Below are 13,698 nucleotides of genomic sequence, written 5' to 3' on the forward strand. Positions count from 1 at the left end.
TTAAGGCCCCCAAATATGCCTTTAATTTAAGCTTAATAAAGCTGTTATTGTCCAGTCATTAATGACTGCTTATTAAAAACATATTTATTGCATGTGGTGCTGAGAGATCTCACAGAGAGCGCCTGGGGCAGCAATCCTTACCTCCACCCCATAGCGTTTAATGAGAGATACATGTGTATGGGGCCGTTAATTCGCAGCAAGCATGTTTCCAATAAGCACTTGTTTCTCAGCTGAGGTAGCACGCAGGGATACCTGTATGTGCACAGACACTGTGGGATGTAAATGAAATGCAGACATACAGACCTTCTATTGACAGCACCACTGGCTGCTTAAGGACAGGATGAGAACACGAGTGTTACCGCTAGAAGTCAGCTGGTGCCCTGCTGTAGCAACCAGCTCAAAGATGCTCAGGACACCTTTGCAAGGACAAACAACAAGAAAAAAATGCACATTTTCCTTGTAGGAAAGCTGGCTTTGCTCAATGTTATGAATAGAAAAAACAGAAAGCCTCCTGCAACCCCTAATCTGCCTTTTTTTTCCCTATTCTCTGCCCTCCACCAGACATCCCCATCCTGCAAAGGCCCATAAAAACCACTGGCTGCTCATTTTGCTATTTCTGATGCCAATTATTTTCGTAGCAAGATCCTGAGCTGTGCTACAGATAAGAAAAGGACAAGAGGAAGAAGAGGGAGGTGATGTTGGCCAGGAAAGTCATTGCACTGTGGGGATATTCATCCCTCCTGGGCTCCACTCACCCAACTAAATGGCACCAGGATGCACACACTGATCCCATCCTTTGCCCACACTGAGGTTCATTTCTCCTCTCTATTAGGGGGAGTTAAAAGGGTGGGAGAGCTGATTTTTGGAACGCTCCCCTGCCTCCTTCCTTTCTGTTTTCCTTCGAAGCAGCTCAGCCAGAGGCTGGGGGAGAGGAGGGGAAACGCTGCCAGAACAGCTCGAACAGCTCTTTGGAGACCGGGTTTACACGCTCAGCTGTCCCTTGTAAACTAAGCCCTGTGTGAGAATTTTCCCAACCCTTTCAATCCTCTCCTCGCCCCCTCCCCTCCTGCTTTGCTCACTCTGCAAGAATGCAGAAAGAAATACTTTGGGACAAGGACATCCTTTAGTGCTGCAGGAGAGAGGGGGCACAAGGATTAAATACAACAGCCCAAACTGCAAAAGGGCAGCGAGGGAAAGGCAGAGCTGCCTTGATCGTCCTTCCTAAGGGCTCCCAAGCACCTTGCTGGAAGGAGACAGTCCCTGTGCCAGATACAGGTTCCCCAGACAGCAACCCCAGCCAAAAACCTGTTTGCTCACCGCTGTGCCGATGTCACCGCCAAGGCCTGTAAGTGGAAGTGACAGCACGGGGGGTTCTGCTCGGATCGCTTTCCTGCAGCCTGTGTGTGTCTGAATGCTCAAGGTCAGGTTTGCAAACAGAGCGATCCTTGATTGAGCACTACTGAGCTGAGATGGAGCAGGGATGCTGCTCCCTGGGTGGTAATTAAGCAGGATGGGTTTGGCTGTAGGTGAAACACATTCTGCTCACTACAACAAGGCACTTGGTGCACATGGGGAGGAGGGAAGGGACCATCCTGCAGGACCTGACGTGGCCCAAACCTTTCGGATAATCCCTTTTGAAATGCTGAGCGCTTTTTGACTTGGAGCAGGATAAAAAGGAACTATTTGCTCTGTTGTGGCCAGAGAGTGGATGTGTCAGCACTATGGATCTGCAGGGCGAAGGATTCCTGGGACTGGTGCAACAAAGAGGATCTGGGGAACGTGTGTCCCTGCTGGCCAGATGTGCTGCCTCCATTCAGCTCAGCTAAATGAAGTTGCCTCTTTGCAATGCCTGCTCTGGGCATAAGGATGCACAGGGGAGGCTGCCAGCAATGAGCATTGCTCAGAGCCAATTTAGCACAGCACTATGATGAGCTCAGGGGAAGCTCAGGCTGGGTGATGCTGTCCCAACATTACAGGTGCAGGTCTCCATGCTGGGCTCTCACCATGTTCCCAGCTGCTTGCTGATGATCTACGAGCACCATCACTGCAGCCACAGCACCTCCCCAGCACAGCCCAGGCCCTGAGCCCAAGAGCTTCACTCCTTGAGTTAAAGGAAATAATCTCTACACAGAGCTGGCCCCATCCCAGAGATACTCCTATCCTAGTGCTTGTAGGGAGCAGCAAACCCTTGTCATTGAGCAGACAGGATGACACCTGGACAACCCTGCACCCACAGAGGCTTCAAACACAGCTGGGCAAGGAGGAAGGATGGGCTCAGCCATCACTTCAATCAAGAAGCAGCAGGACTCATCCACCCTCAGGCTGCATCATCTTGGACATAAGACACCAGCATCCCACCAGCCCAAGCTTCACACAGTGCAATCAAACCAAAACCAGGTTGATTTCTGCCATCCCTGAGGGCTGCCTGGTGTCTGTGGCTGTTCTCACCCCACTGTTGGTCTCCCATCCCCATCACTGAGGCCAAACCCGAGGAGGGTCTTGTTTTTATTAAGATGTTTTACATCTTTAACCTCCCAGCCAGCTGGACGGCCACGCTTCCACTGCAATTACATGCATCATCTAAACATCATCTGAAACGAAGGGACTTCATTTAATTAGGTTATTTAAACGACACGTTTGATGGAAAAAGCCAAACGGGGCTTAGCAAGATGTTGAACCATCCCGTTAGCTCGCACGCATACAGAACATTATCTGAAATTAATTCTCACCACAAAGCTGGGGGTTTCCTCCCCCTCTAGGAACAGTTCTGCATTTTTCACCTATTTGTGTTGTTATTTTTCCCCCCGTGCAGAAAACAAGTCCAAAAAAGGCTTTTTAAAAGGGAAAATTCCTTCCCTTCAGCAAAACCGAACCTGAAAGCACGACTGCTGTTAAAAAATGAGAAATCTGGTATTTCGTACCAAAACAAACAGCAATTTAGTTCAATTCTTTCAACTCCTTCCTTACCCAAAGCCCAGACCAAAGGGCATGTTTTTCTAACCACATATTTGCAAAGTGGGACACAAAATATTTCCCATTTCCTCGGCCTTTAAGAAGCTCTGCAGGTATAAAAGGCAAAATACGACCAACTGGGCACCTGCTGATGGAGCACAATGATGAGCACAGCATTAAAAACAGCTTTGCCCAGGCAAGCTGCACGTAACCTTGTCAGATGCTAAGCAATAAAGTTCTGGAACACAGCTAGCCTAAGTAATTTCCCTTTCTGCATACGCAAACAGTGCTGAGAGTCGAGAGCCAATTCTTGCGTGCCATATTCAATATCATCCCACTGAAACACAGAACAGCAACAGAGAAACCAAGAGAGGAGAACATGCAGAGAACTGCGGTGTGTGACAACTTGAGAAAGATAGGAAAGCCATCTGTAATACTTAAAAGGGAAACCGCTGGATGATTTTCAGATTTCATGAGTATTTGAGCTTTTCTCTCTCTTGGTTTTTTCCCCCCTGGTGGATTCTGCTGCAAACAATCCTGGGACAAACCAACCTTTTTCTTCCTCCTGGATGCAACCCAGAGCTCTGGCTGTTGATAGGGCAGCACTCAGCAGGCACAGAGCTGGACAAGGACCCTCATTATGGGGCAGGAGGGCTCAGATACCCCAGGATCACCCCTTCCTTGGGTAGGAAGCAGCTCCTTTGATTCTCCACCAGCCCCATCCAGCCCAGCAGGGCAGCTACAAGTGAGTCACCGCAATGGAAAGACTTGTGCCGAGCCCAGCTCCTGGCTCCTGCAAGTGACACAAGCACTTTGGCACTTGGCCCTTGCTCTTTTTAATCTATCGATTTTAGCCCCCACCGCTTCTCTTTGGAGGTTCCTGCTCTCCCCACCGCGCTGGGTCAGAATGCTCCATGGAGCCAAAGGAAAACAGAGGTGGCCCTTGAAGCTGCAGGAGTTGGTCTTAAATCCTGACACCTCCCAGGGCATGAAAAGCTCAGTGGGGAGGGAAAGAGTGTAGGAACGCGGTAAGCATCGGGAGGGGAGCAGGGAGTGGAATGCCAGCTTCATACCATTAAAATAGGAACAAATTTGGGGTGCTGGAGGCAGCTGAGAGCAAACGCAATGGGAAACCTTGCACATATCATTGGTAGGTAACTCACTGGGTGCTGTGCTATATCTAGGTGTGAATGCCCAGGGCTGGAACTAGATGATCCATCAGGTCCCTTCCAACTCAAACCAAGCTGTGATTCCAGGAGTTTCCTTGAAGCAAAAGGAAACGTGCTCTAAGGAGAGCTGAAGGTCTCAGCCCCAGCCATCAGAGCTATGGGGAAACCCATCCGTGCACAGAGCAGCACGTGGGGAGGTCTGCGGAGAGAAACAGCTCTGGAAAATATAAAAAGGCTCAGAAATTTACGGAGCTTGGCCTGGTACAGCCGTGCATCAGAGCGGGTAAATGAAGAGCGCAGGAAGAGCTGAGTTCAACTCGAGCCAAACCAAACTCCTTCCAAAAAAACAAATAAAGAAACTGAAAACCAGACCCACAAATAGGCTCAAGTCTCTTCCCTGCTGCTTCCAAAACTGCACTTCTCTCGGTGAATTAACTTTCTGGACCTCCTACAACGAAGCAGCCACTGCAGAATACGAACAGAAGAACCCAGAGACCGTTCAAATAAACACTCTCCTTGTGTATATTTGAATCTTTCATCATGTCCTAAATATCTGTGTAGGACTTTTAGTTGTGTTTGTAAACTTGGAGATAAAGGTGCTCAGGGAGTTTGCTTCTTTCTAGCATCACACATGCAAATAAACAGGGAGCACGAACCCAGCACGGACCTGTTTAACTTTTCCCCATATCCCTCTTACTTCAATATCCTCCTTCCCAAAAACAACAACAAAAGAACAAGCTAAGGAAGCTGAATACAAACAGGCTGCAAAGAGTTCAGGGATTCCAGCTGCAATTGCAGCCATAAGGCTCCAGAAATTACCGTGGGGGTTGGTGACAGCAAGAGATTAATCATATTTAATGACACATCACCTCCACCCAAATTAATTTAGGTCTTTACGAACCATTTGGTTTCAAAACGGGTGAAGAAAACTGGCAGTGGTGATACACTACAGAAAAGGACCGGCTGGGTTCTGTAACTGCAGGGTGCTGGGTTACCATTTCCATGCACAGAGCCCTTGAGCAAAGGGGAAAGGTGAATCTCCTCCTGCCATCAACTCCTCTAGCAACAGAATCACACAATGACCCGGGTTGGAAGGGACCTCAAGGATCATGTAGTTCCAACCCCCCTGCCTGGCAGGGTCACCAAACATACACATTTACTAGATCAGGTTGCCCATGGCCCCGTCCAACCTGGCCTTGAACACCTCCAAGGACGGGGCATCCACAACCTCCCTGTGCAGCCTGTTCCAGGACCTAACCACTCTCCTAGTGAAGAACTTCCCCCTAACATCCAACCTAAATCTTCCCTCTTTTAGCTTAAAACCATTTCCCCGTGTCCTGCTGTTGTCAGCCCTTTCCAAGAGTTTAAGGGAAGAGTAAGTTCCCTTCAGGTACTGAAAGGCTGCAGTGAGGTCACCCCACAACCTTCTCCAGGCTGAACAAACCCAACTCCCTCAGCCTGTCCTCATAGGGGAGGTGCAACAGGACAAACCAAGCAAAAATAAAGCAGGGAAAATAAGAAATGCACTCCTTCAAAAAAAGAAAAAAACAAGTCCTTAAAGAGATGCCTTGTGAAATATATGCACAGAAAATCATTTGTGTGGGCTCTCATTTTATCAAAACCATCCCACTTCCTATGTCAATAAAGAGCCGTTACCGGTTACATGATATTTCTGGCTTGTAATTTGATGTCTTGCCCATATTTCTTTGCACCGGAGTCAAAAATGTCTTGTCTGTGAAGCTCAGGTCAGATCATCTGGGCTCCGCAGCTGTTGGCAGCTCAGGGTTGTTTTTTCTTCCCCTTCACAATTGCCTGCTTTCTTACAGCAACCCACATCACTTGGTTAGCCATTCTCTGCATCCAAGTGATCCCCATTATTCTGCTTTAAGGTGTGACCCCCTTCTGGGCAGCACAACACAGCGCTGCTTTGCTCCAGGATGATGGGACAAAACAAGGGGGGAACACAGCGGGAACACTAACCAGGATCCTCGTTGTGGTGCTTCAGTTTATGGTTTAAAGGAGAAATAAGGGCCCTTGTGTTTATCCCACAGCTCTATGGGGGCCCTTACATTAAGTGGAGACAGATGAGCATAGCACACCAACCTCAGTGTTTAGTGGGACACCAGCTCCATATCTCATGCAAGTCCATAACCTTGAAGGCACATCTGATACCTGAAAGGTGTGAGGTTATTCCTAATGAGCAAGAAAAGGGAGGTGGATTTTTTTGCACAAAATCCTGGAGCTGGCTGTTGGCTGCATCGCGCTAATAAATAAAGGCTAATTTCTGCGTGCATAACTCATGCTGGTGGGAGATAAGAAAGGAATGCAAGTTCCCTCCGAGACCAGTGGAGGAGAGAGTTATCCTCTGAGATCAGAGCAGAACACATGGAGCCAGCAGCACAGGCCAGTCCCCATAATAAATCCCTGCTCGGCGCAGCAGACCCTGCAGCGAGGCACCAGCTCACCCAGCAGGAAAGCAGGAGGGAGGCACGCCAAGCCTGACCCAGAGCAAGAGCTTGGGGTTTGCAACACAAGCTCCATTTGAGCAGCAGGCTGTTTATCACTGCTATGAAGCAAATGCATTCCTCAAAGGTGAGGCAATGGGCTCCATGGATGGGAGATGGTGCTCGCCCTCCCCGAAGGCTTTGGGTGGCACCTTCTGTTTGGGGAATGGGATCCAAATGGTCGAAGGCTGGAGAGGCTGCCAAGAAGCCCAATGCTGCCCTGCAGCCAGAAGAGGAGGGAGCTTGCTGGCTTGCACTTGGGGGGCAGAAGGAGATGCATTGACTTGAGGGTCACAATGGGGTGGGGCTTTGGAGTTGGACTCCAAGTCCAGTCCTGTCTTTCTCCCCCCCAAGTCCATTCATCAGATTCTGCCCCCCAAGTCCAAGTCCCACTGCTGTCCTTCCACTACCCAAATCCATTAATAACATTCTGCCCCCTAAGTCCAGTGCCTTCCTTCTGCCCCCTAAGTCCACTTATCACTTTATGCCCCACAAGTCCAACTCCAAAGTCCATTCAACTCAGTCTGCCCTGCTCTTGCTGGGTGTCTGCTTTTGCTTTGCCTGCTTGTTGACCTCATGCCTGCTATCCAATGATGCTCACTGACAGCACAGCCATCTCCTACTGGGAAGGAGGAACCATCAGCTCTGAACTGGACCACAGACTCACAGAGCTCACTGCACCTGCTCTGTATTTATAGAGCAATAGTGGGAAAAAGTCAAGGCTTTGGGGAAAATAGGGTGGGAAAATGCAATCTCAGCTCTGCAACACTGCATTTTTCTACCAACACATTAAGCAAAACCTTCTATATTAAACCAAAGCTACATTGTTGAAATCCTAAGGGGCTAATCCAGCTTCCTATCCAATCCTGCGTCTCCAGCACGTCTCCTAGCAGGCTCCCATAGAGATGTCCATAGAGACATGTTCTAAAGATGTGCAAAAACAAACCTCACAGCAATCTTTTAGCCAATATCTTGAAAGTGATGGAGTCGGGGCCCTCAGGCACCTCTTACTGTGTGATCCATGCCTCTCAATGAGGGAGAGGAGGAATAACCTCACATAAAGATGGATGGAGAACACTTAGGGACACACGGCCCTTCCACCTTGTCAGTCCCAGCACTGAGGACCCAGCTCAGCCATTCCCCTGATCCTAAAGCTTCCTAAGTCACTTTTTCCAAGGCCCATTTTCCCCATTCATCACCCCACCATAAAAAGAAAAAAGGCAAACACCCAACATTAAAAACCTGCTGGGAGCACAGCGGGGTTTGTAGCAGCAAACCCCAGCCAACGTGACAGAGACATCACCTAATAGCTATGCACAGAGCTCTATTTTTAAACCCTCGCCTTGGCTACCTATTAACTCCTCTCCTCCTGGGACGAGGCATGGAGATGCCATGTTTAGCAGTGAGCACCAGCCCCGATTCCTGCCTTTCAACCTTTACCATTTGTTTTCATCTCCAGGAGGTTGAGCTGCACCCCCTGGCCGTGTTGGTTTTGGAGCAGCACGGGGCTGCTTCATCCTTGGCACTGGCAGAGCCGCGTTACACCAGCTGCTCAACAACAACACACCTGGATGCGGGCTGAGGCTGCAGGGAGCTGAGCTGAGCTCTTCATTACATCAGGGTGACACGGCGATGCCGGCATGAGCTCATGGTTTACTTTAGCTGCACGGTGATGTGATGAAGGGCACATGTTTGCTCAGCTGCCCAGCAGCAGATCTGCCCCCCAAGTCCATTCATCACACTCTGCCCCCTAAGTCCAAGTCCCACTGCTGTCCTTCCACCACCCAAATCCATTAATAACATTCTGCCCCCTAAGTCCAGTCCAAGTCCAGTGCCCTCCTCCTGCCCCCTAAGTCCCTAAGTCTCAGCCCCTCCTGAGACTGAGATGGACACCTGTCTGCAGGGCTGGAGCTGTCACCCAGCCCCATCCAAGCTGCTTTTCTCTGCCCTGCTGACGTAGAATCAATTTTCCTTCTTGGAAAGATTTATTCAAAGTGGTTTTGGGGTTTGGTTTGGCTCCGTGAACTGATGAAAAGATTCAAATTCTCTCTTTTGGAAATCTATGCCTTTACTCCGGGCTGCCCAGAATGGGCCAGGAAGCTGCAAACCCGATGGCATCCACATAAAGGCTGGGAAAACATCTCAGCAGCAAGCTGAGGGCTCGGGCAGGAAAATATGAGACATTCATGTCATAATTATAACTCACACTCGCACAGAACCTTTCAGCAGGGGATTAAAAAGCACTTTGCAAACATTATCGACCGCAGCTCCTCGACGAGGGAGGTGGGTTCCCCTCCCTGTGGGAGAGGCTGAGAGGTGCTGTGTGTACCTCCTTCAGCCTTAATTTACACCATGCAGAGACAAAGTAGAGCAGAGCAGGCAGCACACACTGCAAAGGATGCTCAGATTGCCATGAGATGGAGCACCCTGTTCCCAACCCCCTGCACAACACAGAGGGCTGGACTCATAGTAGGGACTGCAAAGGTGCAGCGTGTTGTCTGACAGCATCTCATTGGAGGGTTACAACAGAGTAGATGGGGGATCCTCAGCTCCAGACACACGAGGTTATCCATCACTAACATGCATGTAAAGCATCTGCCTCTCACTCTTTGGATAGATCTGCCTTGCAGTGCCAGAAACTACAACATCCCAGAAAAACTTTGGAAAGCTTTGAGAAAAAGGAAATCATTTCAACAAAACCTTGGGACTTGCAGGACTCGACCAAACCAGCCCTGGCCAGCCACGAGCACATCGCCCTGCACTGCTGGAAACAGCTCCTGAACCACAACAGCACCAGCACTGCAGCTACTCCTTATCTGCCATATAATAGAAGCACCCTCGGTCACCCAAACCCTGCACAGACACCCCATGGAGTTCACACAAGAGAGAGCCCCAAAGAACACATCTAAGCCATGGACAAGGCAGTTTGCAGACTGAAAAAGATCACAATGACAACTCAGTGAGGTTATTCCAACCTACACCTCCTTACTTTAACCCTTCCTATTTTGAACCCCCCATGTCACAGTGGGATAAGGGCACCCAGAGCCCCCCATCACCACGCACTGTGTCAGCAAACAGCTCCATTGGGCCAGAACAGGCACACGTTCTGATTAGGAAAAGCTGTTTCCCAACGCAGCACAGTTATAGGACGAGCAGCAGACTCTGCCAGGAAGAGATTTTTGTTGTTGTTGTTGCTCCAAACTGAACTAAACCAGAAAAAGCTGCGATTTTTATTGTTGGTGAAAGGTGCTGGATTTGCACTCACTCAGGAAGCACGGGATTGTGAAACGAGCTGGGAGAACTGATTTTCCTGTCCCATGAAAGTTTTTAAACTCTCCAGAATTTCTTCATATCCACATCACGGGAACAAGGACTCAGTTACTATTACTTCAAACAAGGCGTTTATGCTGGGTTTGTTATCAGATTTACCAGCTTCAAACCAGAACATCCTGAGATCTGGCCAATAAAGCGTTCCTATATCCCCTGAGTTCCTCCAAGAGGAATTATCAAGGATTCCTCAGAGAAAGTCTTGTTGCCAATACCCCTCTCTAGGCCAGCACAGCCAGCTTGGCCAGGGCATAAACCCAGCATTCCATTTACAGGTGGGCACCTTGGCACACCTGAGCTGATGGGATGGTTGAGTTATCTGCCTATGGACTTTAGATAGTGGGTTTGAACAGCCACCAGCTGACCAGCGAAAGGGCATCAGTAAATTGCCTTGGGGAAATAGGGAAAAGGAAACAAACTTCTGCACTGAGAGCAGCAGAGATGGTGATGAGTGATGGGAGGTGAGTGAAGACATCTCTGGAGCAGCTCCCCTACAGCTGGAGCATCATTGAGTCTGCAACAGCAGCTTCAGCTAACAGCTCCAACAAATTAGGGTGCTCGCTTCTATTTAGCTTGTTCCTCCAGAGCACATAAGCAAAAAGGAATCCTGTTCTACAAGAAAAAGCTCTATCAAACAAATGCTACAAGGCAGCATCCCATCACAGGGCTCTCCAGCACCCGCTGTGTTTGTCAGCACATGAGCACACACCAAGCGCTGGGATCTATGGTTTCAAAGCAAAAACACAAAGCTGGGGCTGCTTCCCTCCGTCCCAATGTTCTCTCTGTAATTTATCTTGGCCGGTGAAGAACTCGTGCTTTTGGTTAATTTTGATTAGGGAAGGAGCAGTGGATTCCAGCCCAACTCTGATGGGACGTGGGGATGGAAAGCAGCGTCATGGAGCACGCAAGCACTGAACCCCTCCCTCAGCACAGCCCATCGCACCAGCATCACCCCAAAGCAAAGCTGTGCTGCAGGGATGGGGCTGGGAAGGAGCCTGGGCGGTGCCAGGACGCGATCGTTCCAAAGAACTCAGAAACCACAACATAACTTCCCCTGTCATGTACAAAAACAATCTGCATGGAAGAGCGGCCAGTGAGTACATACACTCATTTACACTCTGTTGTTATTATCATACACGTTATTCTCCATTGGTGATGAAATCCATATGTCTGCTTTTCCCTTCGTTCCTTCTGCATTACCATCTGAGGCTCTGATTTATTTCCTGGCTTTCTCTATCGATTATTCAGAGCCGTATAGGAGGGAAAACATGGAACGGGAGACCTGGAGACAAAGCCATAAGCAAAAACAAAGGGCAAAAAGGCAACTGTGGGGCCAAGCACCAACATCTGTTGCCTCAGCCAGAGGTTGGGGAGAGCGTGGAGCTGATCTCCAAAATGAAACAGACAGTGATTTATTGCGGTAAACCAAACGTGTTGGGCAAGGGTTAAGAAACCAAGGACCTGAGCTTATAAACACTGCGGCACGTACTTAACTCAGTTCCAACATCAAAGATGCCTCACGTGAGCAAAGTTATTGAGCATGTGTTTGCAGGGCATGAGGGGTTAGCACTGCAGCCAGCAAAGCTGGAAAAGGCAGGGACAGAAACCACAAATAAACAAGGATTAAAAATAACCAAAACAGAGAAAACTGGCGAGGAAAGCTTGGCAGCTAATATAATAATAGGAAAGAAAATCAAAACTTGTTAGCATATATGCGAGGCATCCTCAACCTGTTTGTTTGCCAGACTGATCCAACATGGTCTTGTTGTTGGATCCTTGGTTCTCTACCACCCTCCTCGATGCGTATCTACTAACAGAGCCTCAACTACAAGGAAACAGCTTTATTTGCTTACAAATTCTCACCTAGGTACAACAGCCTGTAGAGTAGGATGGTGAAGCCTGCCCAGCAGAATCTCAGCTTTGCATGTAGATGGAGCAATGGGCTGCTCAAGCTTAGGACAACTCACCCAACCAGCCAAAAGCAAGCAGAACAGCAGTGCTGTTATTTTTGCTTCCCATCACTCATCAGGGCCACACATCAGCCCACCCCCAGTAACCTCAAGGCATGAATTTGCTGCAACTCAGAGCAAGCAATGGGAAACACTCCTGCAGGTAGGACATAATATGACCTGAGCACCAAACTTGAGCTGGAAAAAGTGAAAGGCAACAAGAAAGTGAGGAAAAACCCACTTACCCACAGAACTCACACATTTCCTGTGGGAAAATTCACATTTTTTTGGTGGAAGGCTGTCAAAAAAGGGATTTTTCCCATAACTAACTTTCTTCCAGGGGAAATGCTGGAGTTGCAGCCAGCTCTATTCTGAAGCTCTTAGGTTTCCAGTATTAGGCTGGGAATATAATAAAAATAAGCTTCTTCTGGAAGAGCACTGGTATTTCTAGCTCCGAAAAGAGCTGATTCGAGGAGCAGCACACACAGCCATTAGCAGCGTTAGAGATCTGTCAATGGGAGATACAGCAGCACAGATGAAAAATGTCAGGAGGAGCTTTAGAGAACGTTTTAGCTCCCGTTTCCTTCTCCAAGTTATTTCCTCTGCCGTATTTCTCGCTGCTGTAGGACAAGGAGTTACGAAGCATTCCTGTAGGCATGGGGAAGCAGGCACTAAGGGATGGTGTGCCATTAAGGTGAGTGGGATGATAGCAGAGTGGGGCACCTTTATCCCACTGTCTTCCAACAACCATCAGCTTCCCTCCTCCTCCCCCTGTCTACCTGGTTTTCAGCACTTGGTACCATATTCCTCTCTCTGAGTTAGCAGGAGGATGCAAGAAGTCTGCAGCTCTCCCCTTCATAAAACATAGCAAAGGGATCGTGTCATGGCTAATCCCTCCCCCACCAGCTATCAGTTATTATTACAAGAAAATTAAATCGCCTTGGAAGCAGGATTGTCTCCATTTACAATCAGCAACGTAATGCTAAACCAGCAATGTCTGAGCTGACCGTGAGGAGCCGTCCCCAAGGTGCAGCCGTGCCTGCAGACAAACAGGATCCAGACCTGGGCTCTGTGGGACCCCAGGACTACCTTGTCCTGTGATAAGACCCAGCAGGAGGAAGCAAGCCTTGGGGATTTGCACAAGGCAGTGAAGGCTTGCAGCTGGAGACAGATCACAGGAGAACCCATCGCTTTCCCTTAGAGATACCAGCTGGGCCAGCAAGCAGTAACCTGAGAGGGGTTGTGGTAAGGAGCTACGCTAGCTAACACCCTCTTATTGTCCACCAAGGCCCAGTCCCACCCTTCCCCAATCATTTTCCCATAAGTTTAACCTTTTGCCGTTTCTGGGCATTGCTTTATTATTTGCAGCAGAGTTCACTCGCTGCTGCCCAGCAGATATTTGTGGCAGCGCATCCCTGCAGCATCCCTTTGCTTACCTAAGCGCTCTGGCTTCAAGCTTTGGGTGACACTGAGGTCTGCCAGCACCAAAGCAAGAACCATGACCAGACACAGGGTTGGGGTAAGCAGAAAAGCTGTTTGCCCCCATGTAGCATGGCAGGTTGATGGCACAGGGCCCCCACAGCCCCACACTCTGCCCAGCTTGGGAACACCAGGCATTCTGCCTGTGGCTCCTTGCCACAAATAAAAGCAAATCGTGCTTTGGGGCTGCACTCTCTTCCCACAGATTAGCTGCCTTTGCACATTCCCAAACAAAGCATTACACTATGTGAAAAAAAGGCACAAGCCCTGCAAAGCCCATCCCGCTGCTGGGACAGGAAATATCTCCCATCATCTCAG

General features: G+C 49.1%; 1 protein-coding gene and 1 long non-coding RNA gene across 3 annotated transcripts in view; one reads left to right on the forward strand and one right to left on the reverse strand.

The window, feature by feature from the left end:
• Positions 1 to 13,698, reverse strand: part of SNX19 (sorting nexin 19) — an 89,338-nt gene that overhangs the window by 35,422 nt on the left and 40,218 nt on the right. The window lies entirely within an intron of this gene.
• LOC107324193 lies at positions 10,895 to 12,891 on the forward strand. Its single transcript, XR_001559431.2, has 3 exons — positions 10,895 to 11,045; positions 12,528 to 12,595; positions 12,727 to 12,891. It is a non-coding gene; the product is annotated as an uncharacterized LOC107324193 (long non-coding RNA).

The sequence above is a fragment of the Coturnix japonica genome, chromosome 24 (genome assembly GCF_001577835.2).
Source record: "Coturnix japonica isolate 7356 chromosome 24, Coturnix japonica 2.1, whole genome shotgun sequence".
In the NCBI taxonomy this organism is placed as follows: Eukaryota; Metazoa; Chordata; class Aves; order Galliformes; family Phasianidae; genus Coturnix; species Coturnix japonica.